Source organism: Aptenodytes patagonicus, chromosome 1 (assembly GCF_965638725.1).
Source record: "Aptenodytes patagonicus chromosome 1, bAptPat1.pri.cur, whole genome shotgun sequence".
Lineage (NCBI taxonomy): Eukaryota > Metazoa > Chordata > Aves > Sphenisciformes > Spheniscidae > Aptenodytes > Aptenodytes patagonicus.
The window spans coordinates 88,102,897-88,125,072 of record NC_134949.1 but is presented as its reverse complement, the minus strand read 5'-3'; positions in this window follow the sequence as shown (position 1 = coordinate 88,125,072).

The window sequence follows — 22,176 nt, the reverse complement described above, 5'->3', positions numbered from 1 at the left end:
GGGACCCCGGCAACAGGCCCCGCCTCCGTCTCCCCGGCAACCCCCCCCACCCGAGACATCCCATAATACTCGCCCTCCCCTCAGAACTTCCCACTCACTGCCCGGCCCGGCATCCCATAATAATAACCCCCCCCGCCGGGAACATCCCATAATACGTCGTCCGTGTCCCCCCCCTCCCCCCAAGAAACATCCCATAATACTCCCCACGCTCGCACCCCCTCGCGCCGGCATCCCATAATATTCGCCCCCCGCCCGGGACCCCGCGCCGGGGCAGGACGCCCCCCGCCGCGCGGCCCCTCGCCCTCACGAGCGCCGCCCGGCTTGCCATCCCATAATAGGCACGTCCCTCCTGCGGGGAGCGGGGCGGGGGGGGCACGCTGTAGTAACCCCCAGAACATCCCATAATAGTCACACCCCGGGCGCACATCCCATAATAGTCACCCCACCTCCCCCCGCCCAGGCAGGCATCCCATAATAGTCGCCGGGAGCCACCGTCCAGCCAGGCATCCCATAATACTCGCGGCCGCCCGCCCCGCAGCCCGCGGGGCTCTGCCGCGCCGCCACCGCCCCCCAGCCCGCCCTGGCGCCCGCCCCGCCCCGCCCGCCCCACCTGCCCACCGCCCCGGGGCCCTGCCCGCCGCCCGGCCCCCGGCCCTCTGCGCCACCGTCAAGGTCCCGGGGCACGGGGCCAGCCACGCAGCCCGGAGCGCTCTGGCATCGCCCGGCTCCTGCGCGCCGCCCGCCCGCCCGCTGACACAGGCCCCGGGCGGCCCGTAGCGGGCACCACCCTCCCCCGGCCGGAGGCGCTGGGCCCCCGCCGAGGGCCCCGGATCTTGGGGCTGAGCGCCCCGCTCGCTCCCCTTCCCCGTCCCACGCCCTGAGAGGGGCGTACGGCCTGTGTGGCACATCTTCGCCCTCGGGCACACACCGGGCTGGGGCTCGCAACGCCCCATCCCGCATGCTCTGCCCGTGTGCCCGCAGGGCTGCAGGGCCCCTCCGAGGCTATCCACCCTGCAGCACAGCCACCGCCAGCGTGTGTGTGGGGAGCCCGCAGTGACTTCCGTTGCCTCCCCACCGCGCAGGCTGGCCTGCAACGCAAGGCCTCCTCCTCTCCAAACCGCTGGTACCTACAGAACTATCCCTACCCCAGGGATACACAGCATCTCCGTGTACTCCATTCCTCCCTGTCACCACGTACCTAGCACCGCACGCCGCTCCCTGGTGCGGTGCTCTGCCAGGAAACTCATCATCACTTTATATGGACGTGAACAGTCCATGGGTATAAATATACCCCAATTATGCATGTGCAACTGTATCATTAATTTCCCATTAAACAAAATCACATCCCATAACGCCGCCTATCCCACGTTTAGCATTTTCGTAACACTATTAACCTCAACAAAGAGGCACAGTCCTGTCCATCTCTCCCTGTAAACACGTGGGTGTCAACGACTGTGCTCGTTCCTCCTCAAACGCCTCCGCTGTCCCACGCCTGGTAGTGCACGTGCACGTTTCGTCCCGCTGCAGTGAAATATCCCGGAACACGAGTGGAGGATTTACTGTTACGGACTGCAACAGGTCGTTACAGATCCTGTAACATGATCCGTGCTTTGTCTGCCAAACCACGCCAAAAATACGTCCACGCGTACGCCGGGCACGCAGGTATTCCGTAACACCATCCCATCGCCTCTGCCGCATGCCGGAGTGTCTCAGACTGTCGGCAAACTCTCCCCTACTGGCATGTGCAGCCCCTGACTGCCCACCTCCTTGCACCAGCACCTCTCTGATGAGATACTGTCAAGCTCTGCCATCTTGTCTGCGTGCCCGTCACCGCCATGTGCTCCAGCACGGTCCCGCAACGCAAAATACGCGTGCAGCCACTCCATAGCATGAGCCGACTCTCCCGCACACATCCTTCCTGCCTTGCCAGCAAAGACTAGACTGTACATCCCAAAACGCTGTTGCGTTGTTCACCTTCTTGCACGTATAGAAATCCCACTAACCCTCCAGCCATCTGCGGTACGCACAGGTGCACTACCCCTGTCTGTATACCTTCGCCTGAATGCTGCTGCTGCTGCTGTCATTTATCTCAGCTCCACGGAGGAAAAGCAGTAGGAAAGAGCCACGCTACTGTTCCACAGATGCTATCCATCCTCTGCACGGATCAAGCGCAACAGAATATCCAGCGCTATAGAAACATATGGTGGATAACGCCACCACCACGCTCTCGCGGACCCCCGCAGGACTTTTCATTCCCTCTTTTGTGTGCTGACAGCCGTAATCCTCTCTAATAGGAGCCAGGTGGACAGCCACGCCAAATTCCTGTGCTGAGCAGCCCGGCCCCAACCAGTGACCGCCAGACTGCGTGTACCTCTTTCTTCTGGTGGTTTGGTGGCGTGGTGAGAGGTACAACGTGGGCGAAGACCCTGCCAAAGGGAGTTAGTTACTGGGGCTGTCTCTACAGGTGCTCCCCAATGCTCTTGCCTGGCAGGGTTATGATCTGGAGAGGGCTGTTTGCTACTGGTTAGGCAACGTGTATCCCAGAGCCTCGGTCAGTAAAGCGCCAAGCTTCCCAATGAGCCACCGCTTCCCTGAAATCTTTCTCTGTATGACACCTGAACGCGTTTTTATCATTAATGCCTCCAAGGTTCCCCACCTCACCTCCAACTCATTTTTCTTTGTAACTTGAAGTTTCTCAGTCAGCAGAAGCCTTAATTTTCACTCTAAAAAAATCCATGCAGAATATAAGCTATTATGATTAAGGTGTTTTTAGTGTTTGTGAAGGCCAAGTAGATTAAATGGATTTAAAAAAATGAGACTTCTAAACGTTTTCCTTTGATGATAAGACCGTGAGAGAGATTTCCAGCTGTTTGGCTGCTTTAAACCTGGAAGTTGCCCTACCTTACTGTGGTTTGATTACTTACCTGGTTTAACTGAATCTTCTGAGTTTATAGCACTTGGCTTGGAAACAATTACAGCGAGATCTGTGTAATACAATCTTCCCTACCTGCTGATGGGTGTCAATGCCCCAAGCAACCCCACAGCGCACTTCCGTTGGGGAAAATGCCTGCAACATCCCCTTGCTTTGGTGCTGTGCCTGTGTTAGGGAAATCCAAATTAACCAGAGGACCCTCCACACACCCCTGCCCAGCTCTGCTTCCGAGGACAGCTGGGTGAAGTGGGCTCTGTACCCCCACAGCAACATGCTGGCGCAGCCTCTAAATTATTTCTGTAGTTTCGTGCCTGGTTTGAGTCACTCAGGGTTCAGGTCCCGGCCTGGGGACCCAGGAGAGAGTCCTGCTCCACCTTCCTCCACCTTGCGGGCAGCCTTCCCTGCCCAGCTTTTTATCAGGCCCACAGCCCTTTCTTGCTTTCACTTTCAACAGAGACATGTTTCTCCAAGGTAACAAGAGCGAAGTGTGACATTGTTTCACCCTGGTACTTATTCGGTGTTTTCACTCGGGCGTGAATGGAGGCCAGAAACCTCCGTCCAGGGTATTTCAGTGCTGCCCAGTGTGGGAGGCAAGGGTGGGGAGGAAGGGACTCCAGAGCATTTTGGAAAGAAGGGAGACTTTCCAGGCTAGCGTGAACCGTTCGTATGTAGGGCACAGATAACAGCCTATAAGCGTGACTTGCTGGTGCTGCAGGCAATGTGATCTTAAAGGTCAGTTTATGGCCTCTCAGGTTATTTTTTGTTAGCTGCTTTCATGTCCAATAACAAAGCAGAGGTGTTAATGGGTTTAGATGCTGGACGTTGTGATGCTGCCACTGTATTGCTTCATTTGGGTTCTGGGATACAGATGTACTTCTGTTTTACTCTTCTTTATTTTTGCTGTTACTCTGACTGAGAGTTGCTCTAGCCTGACTGTAATACCCGTTTTGTCAGGTTACATACAACTAGTAACATGAAAAATATCTTTCAGTATCTGTGTAAAGCTGGTGTCATCTGATGTATCCATAAATGTGATGCTGTTCCTCAAAGGCTGCAGGTACATTTCACCTCTTCCTTTAACCTAGTTTTGACCATTTGTAGCTAATGTGAATGGACTTACCCCTTGTGTTTTCTATTCAGCAGCCCTGTAGGCTCTCCTGATCATATTGATGCTTGCCATGACTCTGAGTTGAGGTCTTACAGCTTCTGCCAAGTAACCTTGAAGATCTCAGGATTTCTGAGAAGTCTTGCCTTTTGTTTTTCTTTGGTAAGGCAGAGAATTTTGCCCTAGACCATTTTGAGAGGGGAGGGGTATCAAACTCCCAGATAAGTAAATTTTACTTTGAAATTAGTAAGAAACTGGTCCAAACTTTCACTCAACACTTGGTTATTGTCCCAGAGGCTGTGTCTCTTCAACCCCCCTCTCCCCCATTTTAAACTATCTTGTGAGAATCCTGTGTCCCCAATACTAGCCAAAGCGATTGTCTTGAACTCTGCAAGTCTTCACCAACAATACGAAGCACTTTCCTCCACCCAAGGTACTCTTCTCCACTTTCAGATTTCTGCAAAGTCTCCATGGGAAGCTAAGGAAACCTAAATGATTCATTTTCATTGTTGCTTCCTTCATCGTGACCCCCACCCCTGTTCTAGTTGTTGTTTTTTCACAGAGAAGCATGAGCTTATTTGTTTAGCACAATGGAAGCATCTTTGCTTTGGTGTCAGATGTGGAAGAAAATGACACAAGAAATAGTCTCCTTGTCTTGTGGAGAAGAGACGAGAGCCCCTCCTGTCATGTCCAAGAAGCTGCTCCTGCAGCAAACAAATGCCACTGGAACAAGAGGCAGAGAGAGACTTGCACACAGAGAATTTGGGAGTATACAACCAGAATGAGATCAAGATACACTGAACAGACGATGTGTGCTTCTTTTTTGAGAACAACATTCTAGTGTCAATGGAGGATCCAGTCTCTCTAACAGCCACCTAGGTGAGGACTGCCCATATGCCAGCATGACTCTGCATCTACTTCCCCTTAGAAGAACAGCATTTCAGACTTTGCTCTGCACTCGTCATGAGTCTCGTCTCCTGTTTTGCCAGGAGAAGGAGGGGGCAGGGTGAATGGCGCGGCCGTGCAGCCAGAGCCATACCACGTCAGCCAGACGTACATGGTGCATGAGGCAGTGGTAGCAGCAGAGAACTGAGGTGGGGGGAGAGATAGAGAAGACTGGGGATTGCTCAACCCCCTGTAAATCTGAACTGATGATCTCTATCTCTGTATGCTTTGCTAGTTTGCTTGCTTTAAAAAACATCACAGACATACTTGGTACTGACACCTATAGCTAAGGTTACTCGATATTTTCCATCACAAGTCTGTTTTCAGTTACTCAGAACTTTGCCAGACATCAGACATTCAGATTCGAATTTTCCATGTTTATCTTCACCTTTTTTTTTCTGAAGATGGAGGCACTTAGTAAGATGTAAGAAACAAATGTTATTTTGCAATTGTAAAAATTTGACTTTGCAACATTACCAGTCTTTTAACATAGAATTTTGTATATAATGGATAATGAAAGTTGGAAGCAATACCCAAAAGTTAAGGATGCTTATTAGTTACCACTTTTGGGTTTCCATTTCCCTAAAGTGCCTTAGATAGATGCCCTGCTCCCCTCTTCATGAAACAAACAGTTGGATCCAGTGAGAGAAGAAGCAAGCGTGGTCTCAAAGGGACTGCAGTAATGGCCTACTGGTTCGAGCTGCCTGGATTGCAATTCTGCGATACCTTTTTTTGCATCCTGTAGTAAAGCTGGTGCGTGCTGGCAAAAATCACTAACACTGAAACACATCTCCTCTTAAGCTCAGTTAGCAGAAATACTGAAAAAACAGGCTGGGACAGAATTCTCCTTCATCTCCTACCTCCAGCTGCATCTGGGAGAGGCGTTTCCAGCACTGCAGCCAGCAACAACTGGGAACAGTGCAAATAAGCCTAGAGGTTGTATACCATTTGATTGGGTGTGAACCCCACTGCTGCTGAGCAGAGCTGATGGACTCGGGTTTGCTCAAGAGGAGGACACATGAGACTCAAATCTCAGTGGTGATACCTACTAAGCCACCTCCAGCTCAAAACCAGCCAGAGGTTTGCAAAGCTGCTAGAGCCACGAGCATCTGGAGGAGGTTTTCTCTTGTCCCGTAACAGGCAACAACCAGTCAGGTAACTCTGGGGCTGTGCCCTCAGTGCAAAAACCAATGATCACCTATCAGGTCCTGCTCTGAGATGAACTACTCAGGGACGGGTCTTGCTTTGTGCCATGCATGTGCATGTTTTTTGAAGTTGCCAGCTCCTAGCTTTGTGACACTTGGACTTACACGGCAAGTTTTTTCTTAAAAAAAGATACATTTGGGACCAACGTTTAAGCGCCTTTCTTATTGCGAGTCATTGGGATGCTCTGGAGCCCCAGTTTGAAGGGCTGGGTTTTTTTTCTCTTCCTCAACCAGGAAGGCAACAGAATTTGCTTTCAGAGCAAGCAGAAGCCTGCAGACTCCTGAAAGTGGGAGCACCCAACGACAGCCTCACCATCCTGGGGACCCAACCGAGGATTTCTACAAAACCCACGTGAGGTTGGCAGCCATGGCCCCCACCGCGTTCTTGTCTCTGCCTGTGTCTGATGTGTCCCCGCATTTGCATCCTCCTGTCCTGCTTTCCTGTGCCTCTGCCCTCCCTCCCGCCCCTAAGGAGTGGCAGGACGAAGGCCACGAGCAGCCCTCCTGGGCAGCCCCCCCACCCCCGCCGAGCCGGCCGCATCCCATAATAGTTCACAAAGGCGAGTCCATCCCATAATAGCCACCCACGGGAAATGCTCCATAGCAACCACCCCCCCACCCCACCCCACCCCACCCCCCACACCGTGGAGCATAGCCATCCCATAATACCCTGCCAGCTTTATTGGTTATGACTGCTGAGAGGCAGGGAGGGGGAGCCGGTGCGAGGGGCCCCGGGGCGGGCGGGACGGGGGCACCGGCAGGAGGCCCTGGGCGAGCGGCGGGACGGGGGACAACGGGGCCGCGGCGCGGCAGGGGGGGGGGTCCCAGCGGGCACCGCCAGGAAGCCCGGCTGGGGCTGTAACCTCTTCCCCCCCCGCCTCCGGGCTGCACCGACATCCCATAATAACTCCCTCCCTCTCTCCCTCCCTCCTCCCTCTGTCCGCTGCATCCCATAATATTTCCCAGGGAGGCAGCCCGCCGTAGGTACAGAGGCATCCCATAATAGTCGCCCGGTCACACGCGCTGGGAATGGTGCCATCCCATAATACTCCCCTCTCCCCCCTCACGCCGGCTGCGGCGGGCCCTGCCATCCCATAATAGCCGCCTGCTTCCCCCCCCCCCCCCCCCCGCCTTATGGGGCATCCTTATCCCGCAATACTCCCCCAGCGGCCGGAGGGCCTGCCATCCCATAATACTCCCTCTGCCACCCACCTGCCCCCCTCCGGTCGCGGGAGGCCTCGCCATCCCGTAATAGTCGCGGCTCGCCCTCCCCCGCCGCAGAAGGCCTCGCCATCCCATAATACCCGCCGCTTGCCCTCCCCCTCCCTTCCCCTCTTCCCCCCCCCCCCCCGGCCTCGCCATCCCATAATAGCCGCGGCTGAGGCCTGACCCCGTGGGCCGGACCCCGGCCCCGCTCGGCTCGGCGGCTGCCCGGCCGGGCTCCCCGCCGGCGCCCTGCACCCCCCACCCCCCCCGCCGCCACCGGGCCGCCTCGCCCCAGCCTCGCTGCCCGGCTCTGGGCTGGCTTCACCCTCGCCTGGTGGGCGGCCAGCCCTGCCTGTGCCCCTGGGCCCACCGCTGCCCCTGCTCCCCCGGGCTGCCTGCCTTGCCCCATGCCCTCCCAGAGCCTTGCCCGGGGTGGCCCCCACCTGCTCTGGGCCCCTTGCCCTGGTGCCTTCCCCACCCAGCTCTCATCCTCTGCTGCCTCAGTCCAGGCACTGCCTGCCGTCCCCTGGCCACCCTCAAGTCAGCAGAAAAGCACAAAGCCGGAGCAAGTGCCACATCGTGTGGCTCAACAGCAAGGCGGGTGTGTGCCTGGTCCGGACAGAGCCCCCACTGCCGTGGGGCCCGGGGCCGTGCTGGCATGGCCTTCATGACTGCCGAGCCCTGACCTAGCTTGCCGGGTGCCATGCTGCCATCCAGAAGGCCTCCTGCTCCTCGCCTGCGGCCACCGTGTGCTGTGTTTCGGTCGGCTCGCAGAAAGCTTTGCTATCCACTCCGTCATCACGCATCTGCTGTAGAAGGTAACTCCTCATCTTGCCCTCCGTTCACGAGTGTATTTTACTTCTGGACACGGTTATTACCGTTGTCTTCAGGTTTTGCTTTCAGCCCCATCACTGCTTTTGTGCCCTTATTATATTTAATGTTTCTTATGGGCTCACGGTAGCATTTCTGAGCTTCTCAGTGGTTTTACTGGACGTATTCGCTACCCATCCTTACAAGTATGGCTCAGCACTTGCAACATTTACTTGTTAAAGCCAGCAAAAGTGTCCCAATATCTAAGGGAGGAATAGAAAGTGTAAACCCCAAAAGCTGAAATGACATGTAAAAGGTTTGCATGCAGAAAAGCACCAAAAACATGCACTTTCCCACAGCCTGAATGCAGGCACCAAAATGACAGTCTGGGATTAAAAGTATCTAGGCGGGCTGGGAAATAGTAATACGTGGTGGCAACGTAGCGGGGTGTTTCCTTGGTGGTAAGTAGGGTGGGATGCAGCGAAGACGCCTGTGACCGTTCAGTCAGATCCCTGCAGAACACGCGCGGGGATGAGCTTTTAGAGCAGCAGCGGCAGCAAGTTTGGACACCGCTGCATGGAAAGGCGGGAAGGATTCTGTTATCCCAGCAAGAAACCCGCCGCTACTGCTTCAGTGGGAAGGCTCTCCACTCGGCCTCGTCCCGGTGAAACTGGAGAAGGGGTCTGCCGGGAGCACGCCTACGGCCACGCGCCCACCGGCAGCCCCGGCGCCGGTCGCCCTCACTGGCACTGCTGGCAAGGTGTGGTCCCTTTGTCTGGTGGCTTTCCGGCAGCGGATGCAGGAGCCCCCTTTGCAAACTCCGTGTTTTACAGGGAGTCCCCCTGTGGCAGATCTGTTAACAGGGAAAGCGTCTGCGGGGGATCGCAAGGCGGGGGAGGATGCAGCCTGCAGTGTGCCATGCATTTTCTTTTGCCTGTCATACCTTTTGTTCATGGATGATCTTTTGGCATCGGTTAGAAACAAGCAAGCAAGCGAATGCACGCAGCTCTCCACGGTCTTGGAGGAGCTCTGGACTCGGAGCCTGGAAGCACTGAGTCCTTTTGACAATCCTTCCCGCTCGCTGTTTTTCACACTTCTGTGCACTTGGGCACCCACTAAGTGGGTCTCTAATCTGTGTCCTCAGGAAGATAGCTGTCTTTTGCTTCTTTTACATAGAAGGTAACTGAAGGGCCAGACGAGGTCATGTCAGGCTGAGCTAGCACAGAGCCTTAGTTTGCAACCTATGGTCCATACTATGCTATCTGCATGTGATGTGTTTAGATCAACGTTAAATCTGTTTAGTAAAACATCTAGAATGCCTAATGCAGAGGAGGAACTTCAACTGCTCCAAGCCTGGCTTTAATTGGATAGATCTGTGCTTTGGGCACACACTTATTTAGTGGAAATCCATCACAGTTTGGGTGCTCCTGTCCCCTGGGTGTCCACTACTGACCTACTGCAGTAGAAGTTGCTCCACTTGGCTCTGGCGACGGAGCAGAAGGTGTGTGTGCTCACTACCTGCTCCAGTGTGAAGTCGGCACTTCACGGCATGACAGCTGCGGGAGGAGGTCTGAGCTAAGGAAGCTGGTCCGACCTCAGCAGCTGTGCTTGGACCCCACCGGGGCATCCTGCTTTTCAGGGCCTGCCTGCCCTGCCAGCAGCCATTTCCTCCTCTCCCCTGCATGCCCTCCTTCCCCTCCTCCCGTCCTCCTCAGCCCCCACAGCAGGTCCTGTGCTGTGCAGCCTTCCCCCTCTTGCACCTTTCACAGAGAAAGAGGGAAACTGCTACAGCTGGGCTGCTGCCCCAGGGAGCAGGAGCCGTATTTCTGCAGGGGCAATAGCAGCCTCTCAGCGCCTGCGTGCTGCGAGCCAGCACAGGAGGGGCATTAGCATCCTGGGCAGCGAGCCACGCCAGCCCGCAGGCTCTCAGTCTGATTGCACTAAGTGAACAGGTGCCTCATCCTTTACTTTAAGAACTCACCAAATTTAATTATACCACTTCAAAATGTTCCATCTTAGGTGAGGCTTGAACATGCCCACATTAGTGGTTTTTAGAGGTGTAACAAGACTGTTTTCAAATGGATTGATTTACACTGGTGACACTGCTAACAGACAAACCATGTTATGAAAAACTCCAGGTTTCAGGTTTGCTGTTCTCTCTTTCCAACAAAATATTGCAGGCTTTGTGTGTAAAGTGGCTGTTTGCAGCCATCAGGCCTCATTTTTCCATCTGCCTCGCAATTCAGACAAAGCTTCTGAGAAGGCATGATCTATGGCAAAGCAAGTGCCATATTCCCTCCTTATTCTGAAGTCACTAGGGACAGCGATGTGACTGATCCCAGAGTGGCAAGTTCAAACTGCAGATGAACCAAGGAGAAAGTTACCAGCAGAGCTGGAATTAGACTGTCTGGCTGTTCCCGCTGTAAACCATTCAGTTGCTTATAACTTTTATGATTGGAGCTGAAATTTTCGATTCTGGCTGTCTGCCTATATCTGATTTTTTAATTTTTTTTTTTCTATTTAAATATGGCTTCAGCCTGAACATTTAATCTACTCAGGGAAAAAAAAAGCAGAGAAAACCATTTTGGTTTAGACCGTTAAAGTGTACGTTAAAAAGAACAGCCCTTTACTATGAATAACTCCAGCCCAACTGCTTTGGAGGAGGAAGCTGAAGTCTATGAAGGAGAGCTGTCCTTGCATCAGAGCTACACTACTCACTATCCCCCGAAAAATCCATGCGAAATTTTGATAAATAATAAGCCTTTCAAAAAAAAAAAAATTGGTTCACACAGGCTCTGTAGGGACGCTTTAGACTTTCACTGTGCAGTTCTTCAAAGATCTTCTGTCACTGACCACTGCCTCGCAAAGGTGGGATAAGTGTACGTGCATGTTCTAGGGCTGCGGGGGAAAGCCACCCATCTTCTGCAACCACTGCCCTGCCTGAGCTGCCAGAGCAAGCACCCAGTTGCTGCTGACTGCTCTGGGCCCAGACAGGTGTCGTGGTTTAACCCCAGCTGGCAACTAAGCCCCACACAGCCGCTCACTCACTCCCCCCCACTGGGATGGGGGAGGGAATTGGAAGGGTAAAAGTGAGAAAACTCGTGGGTTGAGATAAAGGCAGTTTAACAGGTAAAGCAAAAGCTGCGCTCACAAGCAAAGCAAAGCAAGGAATTCATTCACTCCTTCTCATCGGCAGGCAGGTGTTCAGCCATCTCCAGGAAAGCAGGGCTCCATCACGCGTAACGGTTACTTGGGAAGACAAACGCCATCACTCTGAACGTCCCCTCTTCCTCCTTCTTCCCCCAGCTCTATATGCTGAGCATGACCTCATACGGTATGGAATATCCCTCTGGTCAGTTGGGGTCAGCTGTCCTGGCTGTGTCCCCTCCCAACTTCTTGAGCACCCCCAGCCTACTCGCTGGTGGGGTGGGGTGAGAAGCAGAAAAGGCCTTGACTCTGTGTGAGCACTGCTCAGCAGTAATGAAAACATCCCTGTGTTATCAACACTGTTTCCAGCACAAATCCAAAACACAGCCCCTACTGTGAAGAAAACTAACTCTGTCTCAGCCAAAACCAACACAACAGGGTGAAGGAGGAGCAGGTGAGTGCAAGGACAACAGCAAGTCCCTTGAGGAAGGTAAGCACGGAGAATAGATGAGGGCAAGGGGCCTAATGATACTAGAACTGGTGTGGGGGTTAAGACAGAAGGAGTTATTGGAAAACGAAGGGCTGGAAAAGGGAGAAAAGAACCTTGACTGGCTGAATGACATAACTAGATTGAAAATCAGAGTACACAGGGTTAAAAAAAGTCAAGACTAATAGCTGTAGTGGAAGCAGGGCCTAGACTGAGGGAAGACTAGGACAAGTTGAACAAGCAAGCTAGTCTTGGGAGCTGTGGAGAAAGCAGGAGTAAGGAGCCAGTGAAATGAGGAGAAAAGGGGAGCTAAAAGTGGTGGGAAGGGTGTAACAACACTGGACCTGGAGATAGGAAAGAACGAGCTGTGATAGACGCATTAAGGAGCCAAAGAGCAGGAAGAGCACTCAGATAACCGAGCAAAGAGATTTGAGGCGGAAGGGTGGGCAAGGAGCCGGCCAAGCAAGCACCAGTGTCTATCCTGTTCTAGGGGCATAAGCAAACGCTCAGGTTCCTGCATCTCATCATTCCTGAGTCATGATTCAGGAATGCTGAGGCTGGCAGCACTGCCGCCGTGAAGTGCTAGAGAGAAGGAGAAAGAAGAAAGAGTAAGATGGAAGGGATTCTACAACAGCTTCTGAGCTGCCATTCTCCACATGAAAAAACATAAATGAGTTACTCCTAAAAAAGATCTGTCTCCTTCACCAGCTGATAAATGACATCCTGAGACCATCTTATGAGCAAGAGAGCATCCCTCCTGGTCCCCACATCCTCATCCGCTCCCTTTCCAGACTCCTTGGTAATGTTGCAGAGACTGAACCAAATGAATGAAGACTCACCTGGTATGTTTGCTGACAGATGCAGTCACCTAGACTTGAAGCAGAAACAAGCATGGCATTAAGAAACCCCCCCAGAGCTGCACATAGGAACAATGTCAGACATTAAAGTTGGTCTTCAAGTCTTTGTGGTACCATCTTCTTTAAAACAATTCTTTCTTCAACAGCCAAATAAACTCCGCCAGCCAGCCAAAACAAGGACATTGTACCTTACCAACAAAGTTTCCTGTTTACCCTGCAGTAGTTGCATGTAGAGCCAAGTGGAATCTTTCTTCCTGTAATTTGCCCACTTTTATGGATGCTCAGGCTTTCTTTTTCTCTTTCTTCTCTGCCCCCTCCCACCCCTGAGAAGCTGTGGGAGCAACAAAATGTAAGAAAGAGATGCTGACTTTTCTTGAACAGCTCTCTCTTCAGAATTATAGCCTGGGAATTAGTCCCTAAGCTATTTGGGGAAGGAACTTGAGATGGATTTGATGTGGGTTTGGTGCAGGACAAGAAGTATCAACTGGCACTCATGAGCTACACAAGATCGGGAAGCTGTAAGCTCCACGTGGCTGCAGGTTCAGACACAAGCAAAGCCCCATCTCAGATTCCAAAAGCATCCATCACTGTGGCATGAGTCCAAAGAGCCGAGACAAAGGGCCGTTCTGGACACTTTCCCTGGCATCCAAGCACAGAGACACAGTGCTATGAAGATTGTGTGTTCTTGGTAGGGTCACTGTGCTGTCAGCGTCTCAAAATGTATCTCTGGTGAGGAGCACAAGCATCTTCTCCAGTAGGTCTGGAGCTTTTCCTGTTCCTTTCAGGCTTTGTTGCAGTGCAGTGTCTGGTGTCTCACAGGCAACCCTGGCAGTTTGAAACATAAAGCGGGACAACTATCCTCCACAGCACTCAGCTGCTAACAGAAACTCTGCACGGGGAAGAGCTGTGTGTCAGACTCTGAGGTCCCCACCCACCACCCCGCTCAGCCAGACAGGCAGGAAAAGCTGTACACAGCTCAGCCAGACCAAACCATCAGCGCTGAGGAGGTTATTTCTCAGGACCACTAACACCATCTCCATGCTAAACCCAAACCAGTAGGAAACACTTTTTTTTTTTTAAATTATTTTTTATTTTTTAAATTGGCGAAGGCTACCCCCTATAGGGGGCTACAGAAGTCAACCCAAGGACAGAAATAGAAGTGGTGAAAAAGGCAGGCACAATCAGCTTCATCCCATGTTTTGGTGTCTCTGGGAAGTTGCTCTCCCAGCTGAATTAGGTTTTTGTTGCAAAGTGCCTCAGGTTTTTGGAAGAGAATAGTTTTTCTTAGTACTTTCAGACTGCATGTCTAGGAAATGACATGAGGAAGGACAGCATGGAGGGCACAGAGTAGCACAGGGTCAGGTTTGAAGAAAGCAAAACGGAGAATTGTATGTATGACAGGGCCCTCCCAGGCTTCAGAAATAGCTCGAGTGATGAGCCTGACCATTTCCCTTTGAAGCATCGATGTCACCCTGCCTGTGGCAATGATCTGCTTATCAGATTGACGATATATTGCTACTGGCAGTTGCTCTGAAACAGCTAAAGTCAATAAATACCATTTCTAAATTAAGTAGCCAGAGAATTTTCCTATTGCTTCTCCTATATTTAATTCTTCCTTGTCCGGTAAGTCACGGTGTCTCACCCACTGGCTTTCCGTTCCCTCACCATTAGAAAGTACAAAGTGCAGAATGACAGAATGACCCATGTCACCTTTTTGTCTGTCTTACCCTTTTACTTTCTAAATTTCTCATTCATACTACCTCTGAACTAAGATGACATTTTCCCGTTGATTATAGCCGTGGGCTCTTTGGCTAGGTAATAAACTTCGTGCAACCAACCGCCAGATCTCACCGGTATTTTTCTGTCACTGTGTTTCTTCCTGACTAATTCCCCACATCACTTCCCTCCTCTGGAGGCAGGTCCTTTTGGGGCACCCAGTGTACTTGTTGGTGGTTCACGTTACGCTCCACATGTGCAAAGGCAACCAGGTCACGAAGACAACCTCTGATTCCCACCCAACAACTAATGCCTTGCTACCCATCGCAACGCACCCCAAAACCAAGCCAGTGTGTGGCAGTGCCGATCCTTTCCCTGCTTACAAATTGTAGCAAATAAGTTCGGCAAGCGCTAGCGAGGCGTGCTTACTATGGCTGCAGGATTCTCCCGCACGTCTCCCAGATTCAGGTCTCTCATAGCACCCAGATTCAGGTCTCCCATAGCATCCCCCCCCACCCCTGCCACCCCCCCCAGCTCCGCAGCCTGCCGGGCACACTGCAATGCTTTCAGCTGCTGCACAGCAGCAACTGCTGTCCCTAAGCCACAGCAGCATGTTTCCCCAACACTTTTTTTTTTTTAACCTCCCTGTCCCCTCTGAATAGGCCATAACCGGGGACTGGAGCGCTGCAATCATGCAAATCGTCCCACCGGGTTTTTTGTAATGCTAATTATATCAAATGCATGCTCATCAATGAGAACATCTAATTCCCCTTGCTCATTATCTAGATGTTGCACGCTGATACAGAAGCATCTCAAAAATTCATCTCCTCGCGACACAGTATTTGTGAACTCCTTGCCACCACCTTCCCAGCCCCTGCCTCTGCCCCAGAGCCCCCAGGTGATGCTGGGCATCAGCACATACACCACACTGTCCCCAGAAGCCACCAATCCTTTGCCCCTTCTTGCAAAGGCTCTTGGCTTGAGACTTTGGCGTTTGATTCGCAGAATTGCTTAGGTCTTGTATTTGCCACTGAAATTAGTAGGAGCAACACAGAGAATGTATACGTGGTATATAGCACTCCGAAAAGTGACATCCGAAGTAATTCAGAACATACATTTTAGCTACTAAGTTTCCTGCCTATAAAATAGTAATAATACCATATCGGCTTATGGGCCTCTTGTGAAAGAAGTTAATTCAAATTTATGAAGCCGTTGGATGCGGTAATGATAAATACTACAGAAAAGCATGAGAAGATCAGTAGCCCTGTCTGCAGAATGGAGTTTGGATATGTGCAGTAAATAGCTGATGGATTTGTATACTGCATGTGGAAAAAAAAAAAAAAAAGAAGAAAAATAGCAAACAGCTACTTTTTTTCCTTTTTCTGTGAGCAGTGTTCTTCCTACGCAGGGAACAAAGAAGGGACTTCGTGGAGAAAACAATCTGTCATTGCGTAACCAAGGACAACCATGACACCTATGCACAAGGAGCCCACAAGGAGAAAACTAAGTCTGGCATTTCTGAACCCAAAGTGCAGGGCTTTGGAGCCTTTTTTGGGTGTGTTTTCATTTATTGCAGCGCTCCCTAAACGTGTGCGTTCAGCATTTGCCAGGCTCTGAGCAAGTAAAACCCTCACGGAAGACACTGGCCTGTGTGATGGGCGAGATTACTTTCAAATGCTTTTATTGTTGTTGCTTCTCTAGTCTTCATCTCATACTGAGGCATTGCTATCCTGACAACAAAATTAACTCCCCTTCTCCCGCCGCTCCCGGGGAAGAAGCACTCACACCTTTACTCCCTTCTGTTTTACAGCTTCTTCCCTTTACTACCATCTTTTTCTTTTTTTTTAAATTGCTTTTTCCCAAAGGCTGAGCGGGCTTGAGAGGAGGCGAGAACAAGAAACAGAGCCGTGCCCTGCTGCATGATAAGGCAGGGCAATCAGCCTTGATGGCCGCAGTCCTGGGAACGAGCCTCCCGGCTGGCAGCGCAGGCCACGAACGCCCCGCGGACACGGGGTCCCAACCGGCCCCAGCCCGCCCGGGGAGGCCGGGGAGCCGCCGGGGAGGCAGGGTACCCGCTCCCCCCGCCCCATAAAGCCGGCTCCTGCGCCCTAAGAGTGGTTGCGAAGCGCAGGCCGTGGTGGGCGCCGGGCTGCGCGGGGAGCAGCGGGCTCCGCGGCCGGGCGGGGGCTCGACGGCCGCGTCCTCCTGGGGACAGCCGGTGGGTGCCCTCGGCCCGGCCCCGCTGCTTGGCCCGGCCCGGCCCGGCCCGGTGCAACGGGTGCGGCACCGTCCCCGGGGTATCTCGGAGGAGGCCGGTGCCGCAGGGCGCTGAGCCCCCCGGTCCTTCCCCGAGGCGCTGGGGGCGGCGGTCCCTGCGGCTCGGTCCCGCGTCGGCCGTGTGCCGGGAGCCCCCGGCCGGGGGGACCCGCCGGTTCGGCCCCGAGGAGCGGCGCCGCCGCCGGGGGCCGCTGTTGGCCGCGGAGAGCGCGAGTCGGGCTGGGCGGCGGGGCGGGGAGCGGGGCGGCGGGGGGCGGCGGCGGCCTCCTCCTCCCGGCTCAGAGCCGCCCTCCCGCCGGCAGCGGCCCCGGGGCGGGGGGCTGCAGCCTGTCCCGCCCGCCGGGCACCGGGGGGGGGCGTTTCCCCCTTTTTAGCTACCACCAAACACGCGGCGCGTGTGCCTGTGCTCGTGTGCGCGGTCGCCGAGGGACGTATAGCTGCAATCATATATACATGTGTTGGATTCGGAAATTCTTTTGTTGTTTCAGATAAAAAACCCAACCAACCCAAATCACGAAAGCAAACGGTAACGTTGGTCAAAACGAAATTTTTCGTTGCAAAACATTCATTTTGGTGAAAGCACCCCCCTCATTGCAGCTAGCCCTGGCTACGTCTGGTTCGGTGTGTTTTACCCACACGGGCTCCTAGGAGGGCAAAGAATAAGAGGCTGAGAGCCTGCAGGTATCCCTCTGAAGCTGGGACAGGCTGTTCCAGGTGTCACACTGTGCTGAGGGTTTGGTCCTGTCATCTGACTCCATCCCTGATGCAGTGACAGGTTGCTTTATAGCTCAGTGATGACAGTACTGGTTTTCTCCTTTTTTTTCTCTCTCTTTTTTTTCTTTCTTCTCCCCCTCCCCCCCCCCAAAGTCAGGAAAGGTCTTTCATCATCACTTTGTGGTGAAAAGTTTGATCCTTCCCCTCCACCCCTTGCCCTCCCGGAGAAAAGTACTTTCTTGTTCCCTCGTATTTCAGGGACTGAAGTGGAGAGTGACTGCCTGCGCTTCAGCGGGTAGTATTTGCAGGGCAGGGAGGTTTTATAGCTAGCATGGGAGACTAGATCGCTGCTCCCTTGTCGCTGTTAGTATCTGAGTGAAATAGGTTGAAGCAGGGATAGCTATGCCTGGCTTTAGCACATCCAGAATCTCAAATATCTTCAAACAAAATTTGCAGCATAGCAGGTTCTTCAGTAATATTATGCTATTTCTTCTCATTTTGTGGTCTCAGAGACCGCTATCCCACTGTGCAAGGTGCTACGCAAGCCAAACAAAAAATGATCCACGCCCAAAGATCTCTTCAAGTGTAAGAGCAGAGACAGCGGATGACATGGAAATGTGGGAAACTGCAAGGAAACCCTGAGATGATTTTGGTCAGCAGGATGTACAGTGGTATCAGCGCAGCGGTAGCCTGGCCTCTGCCGAGATTCTGTTAGCATTGCAGAATGAAACCGTTTGAAAGAAAGGCTTCAAAAGGAACTCATGAAATGCGAAGCTTAGACTGACCGCTCTCAGCCACAGGATCAAGGACTCCAGCTGCAGCTGGAAGGCAGGCAGGGTTGCAAAGCGAGAACAACTCTAAGAGGAAAGGATAATGAAGAAGCTGAAAAATGCTTGAGACACCAGATCAGCATCTAAAACACAAGGTCAGAGAATCATACAATTATTTAGGTTGGAAGGACCTCTGGAGGACATCTGTTTTAACTCCCAGCAACGGGGGGGGGGGAGCGGGGAGGGGGGAACCTCCCAAGCTCAAAGCAGGCACAGCTTAAGTTGCTCAGGGTGTTTGTAATACAAAATGCATGTTTCGTTGGAGGGATACATCAAGTGGTGGGAGGCATGCAGCCAGTATGTGGTGGAAGGAATACAAGCAGTAATAAAAACAGTTTGGAGATTAAGTCTGGCTTGTTCTGGGACTTGTGAAACATCTTTTCAAGCTGATTTACAGAACCCAGAGTGGCAGTAGGTTTCTAGAAAGTATCAAATACAATTAAGATCATGATTAATAGTCATAAAAATATGTTTCTATATCATCCAAACAAGGAACCATTTCCAGAAATGACTGGCATGTCTGTTCTGGAAGGCAAAAGACTTGAAATCCTGTGCTGGTTTTGGCTGGGACAGAGTTAATTTTCTTTGTAGTAGCTAGTATGGGGCTATGTTTTGGATTTGTCATGAAAACAGTGTTGATAATACATAGAATCATAGAATCATAGAGTAGTTTGGGTTGGAAGGAACCTCTAAAGGTCATCTAGTCCAAACCCCCTGCCGTGGGCAGGGACATCTTCAACTAGATCAGGTTGCTCAGAGCCCCGTCCAACCTGACCTTGAATGTTTCCAGGGATGGGGCATCCACCACCTCTCTGGGCAACCTGTTCCAGTGCTTCACCACCCTCAGCGTAAAAAATTTCTTCCTTATATCTAGTCTGAATCTACCCCCCTTTAGTTTAAAGCCATTCCCCCTTGTCCTGTCACAACAGGCCCTGCTAAAAAGTCTGCCGCCATCTTTTTTATAAGCCCCCTTTAAGTACTGATAGGCTGCAATAAGGTCTCCCCGAAGCCTTCTCTTCTCTAGGCTGAACAACCCCAACTCTCTCAGCCTTTCTTCACAGGAGAGGTGTTCCATCCCCCTGACCATTTTCGTGTCCCTTCTCTGGACCCGCTCCAACAGGTTCATGTCTTTCTTATGCTGAGGGCTCCAGAGCTGGACGCAGTACTCCAGGTGGGGTCTCACCAGAACAGAGGGGCAGAATCCCCTCCCTCGACCTGCTGGCCGTGCTTCTTTTGATGCAGCCCAGGATACAATCGGCCTTCTGGGCTGCGAGCGCACATTGCTGGCTCATGTCCAGCTTTTCATCCCCCAGTACCCCCAAGTCCTTCTCGGCAGGGCTGCTCTCAATCCCCCCTTCATCCCCCAGCCTGTATTGATACTAGGGGTTGCCCCGACCTGGGTGCAGGACCTTGCACTTGGCCTTGTTGAACCTCATGAGGTTCACACGGGCCCACTTCTCAAGCTTGTCCAGGTCCCTCTGGATGGCATCCTGCCCCTCATGCGTGTCGACCGCACCGCTCAGCTTGGTGTCATCTGCAAACTTGCTGAGGGTGCACTTGATCCCACTGTCTATGTCATTGATGAAGATATTAAACCGTACCGGTCCCAATATGGACCCCTGTGGGATGCCACTCGTCACCAATCTCCATCTGGACATTGAGCCGTTGACCACTACCCTCTGGATGCAACCATCTAACCAATTCCTCACCCACCGGACAGTCCACCCATCAAATCCATACCTCTCCAGTTTAGAGAGAAGGATGTTGTGGGGCACCGTGTCAAAGGCCTTACAGAGGTCCAGATAGACGACATCTGTAGCCCTTCCCGTGTCCACTGATGTAGTCACTCCATCATAGAAGGCCACTAGATTAGTCAGGCAGGACTTGCCCTTGGTGAAGCCATGCTGGCTGTCTCGAATCACCTCCCTGTCCTCCATGTGCCTTAGCGTAGCTTCCAGGAGGATCTGTTCCATGATCTTCCCAGGCACAGAGGTGAGACTGCCTGGCCTGTAGTTCCCCGGGTCTTCCTTTTTTCCCTTTTTAAAAATGGGGGTTATGTTTTCCCTTTTCCAGTCAGTGGGAACTTCACCGGACTGCCACGACTTCTCAAATACGATGAATAGTGGCTTAGCAACTTCATCCGCCAGTTCCTTCAGGACCCGTGGATGGATCTCATCAGGTCCCATGGATTTGTGCACCTTCAGGTGCCTTAGATGGTCTCGAACCTGATGTTCTCCCACAGTGGGCGGCTCTTCATTCTCTCAGTCCCCGCCTTTGCCTTCTGCGGCTTGGGCGGTGAGGCTCAAGCACTTGCCGGTGAAGACCAAGGCAAAAAAGTCATTGAGCACCTCCACCTTCTCTGTATCCCGGGTAACCAGGTCTCCCGTTTCGTTCCAGAGAGGGCCCACATTTTCTCTCGTCTTCCTTTTATCCGCGACGTACCTATAGATTCTTTTCTTGTTGCCCTTGATGTCCCTGGCCAGATTTAATTCTATCAGGGCTTTCGCTTTCCTAACCTGACCCCTGGCTTCTCGGACAATTTCTCTGTATTCCTCCCAGGCTACCTGTCCTTGCTTCCACCCTCTGTAGGCTTCCTTCTTGTGTTGGAGTTTGTCCAGGGCCTCCTTGTTCATCCATGCAGGCCTCCTGGCATTTTTGCCTGACTTCCTCTTCGTTGGGATGCATCGCTCCTGAGCTTGGAGGAGGTGATCCTTGAATATTACCCATCTTTCTTGGGCCCCTCTTCCCTCCAGGGCTTTGTCCCATGGCACTCTACCAAGCAGATCCCTGAAGAGGCCAAAGTCTGCTCTCCTGAAGTCCATGGTAGTGAGCTTGCTGTGCGTCCTCCTTGGTGCCCTAAGGATCTTGAACTCCACCATTTCGTGGTCACTGCAGCCCAGGCTGCCCTTGAGCTTCACATTCCCCACCAGCCCCTCCTTGTTGGTGAGAACAAGGTCCAGCACAGCACCTCTCCTCGTTGGCTCCTCTACCACTTGGAGAAGGAAGTTATCATTGACGCATTCCAGGAACCTCTTGGATTGCTTATGCCCTGCCGTGTTGTCCCTCCAACAGATGTCGGGGTGGTTGAAGTCCCCCATGAGGACCAGGGCTTGTGAGCGTGAAGCTGCTCCTATCTGTCTATAGAGGGCCTCATCTGCTCAGTCTTCCTGGTCGGGTGGCCTGTAGCAGACCCCCACCGTAATGTCACCTGTCTCTGCCTTCCCTTTAATTTAACTCTGGGTCTGCTCCTCATCCATCCCCAGGCAGAGCTCCATGCACTCCAGCTGGTCATTGACGTAGAGGGCGACACGCCCTCCTTGTCTCCCCTGCCTGTCCTGTATCCCTCCATCCCAACACTCCAATCATAGGAGCCATTCCACCACGTCTCTGTGATGCCAATAAGGTCGTAGCCCTGCAGGCATGTGCGCGTCTCTAACTCCTCTTGTTTATTCCCCATGCTATGTGCGTTTGCATAGAGGCATTGAAGTTGGGCCCCCGATGAAGCTGTCTTACTGGCTGGAGTTCCTTTGTGCTGCTCTTCAGGTGCTCTCCTGCTGACCTGCATTCCTTCTCCAGGCTCTGGGCATCTATTGCTGGCCCTGGCATCAAACTGGTAGGAGTGGGATGGATACAGGGATGTTTTCATTAGTGCTGAGCAGTGCTTACACAGAGTCAAGGCCTTTTCTGCTTCTCACCCCACCCCACCAGCGAGTAGGCTGGGGGTGCTCAAGAAGTTGGGAGGGGACACAGCCAGGACAGCTGACCCCAACTGACCAAAGAGATATTCCATACTGTATGAGGTCATGCTCAGCATATAGAGCTGGGGGAAGAAGGAGGAAGGGGGGACGTTCAGAGTGATGGCGTTTGTCTTCCCAAGTAACCGTTACGCGTGATGGAGCCCTGCTTTCCTGGAGATGGCTGAACACCTGCCTGCCGATGGGAAGT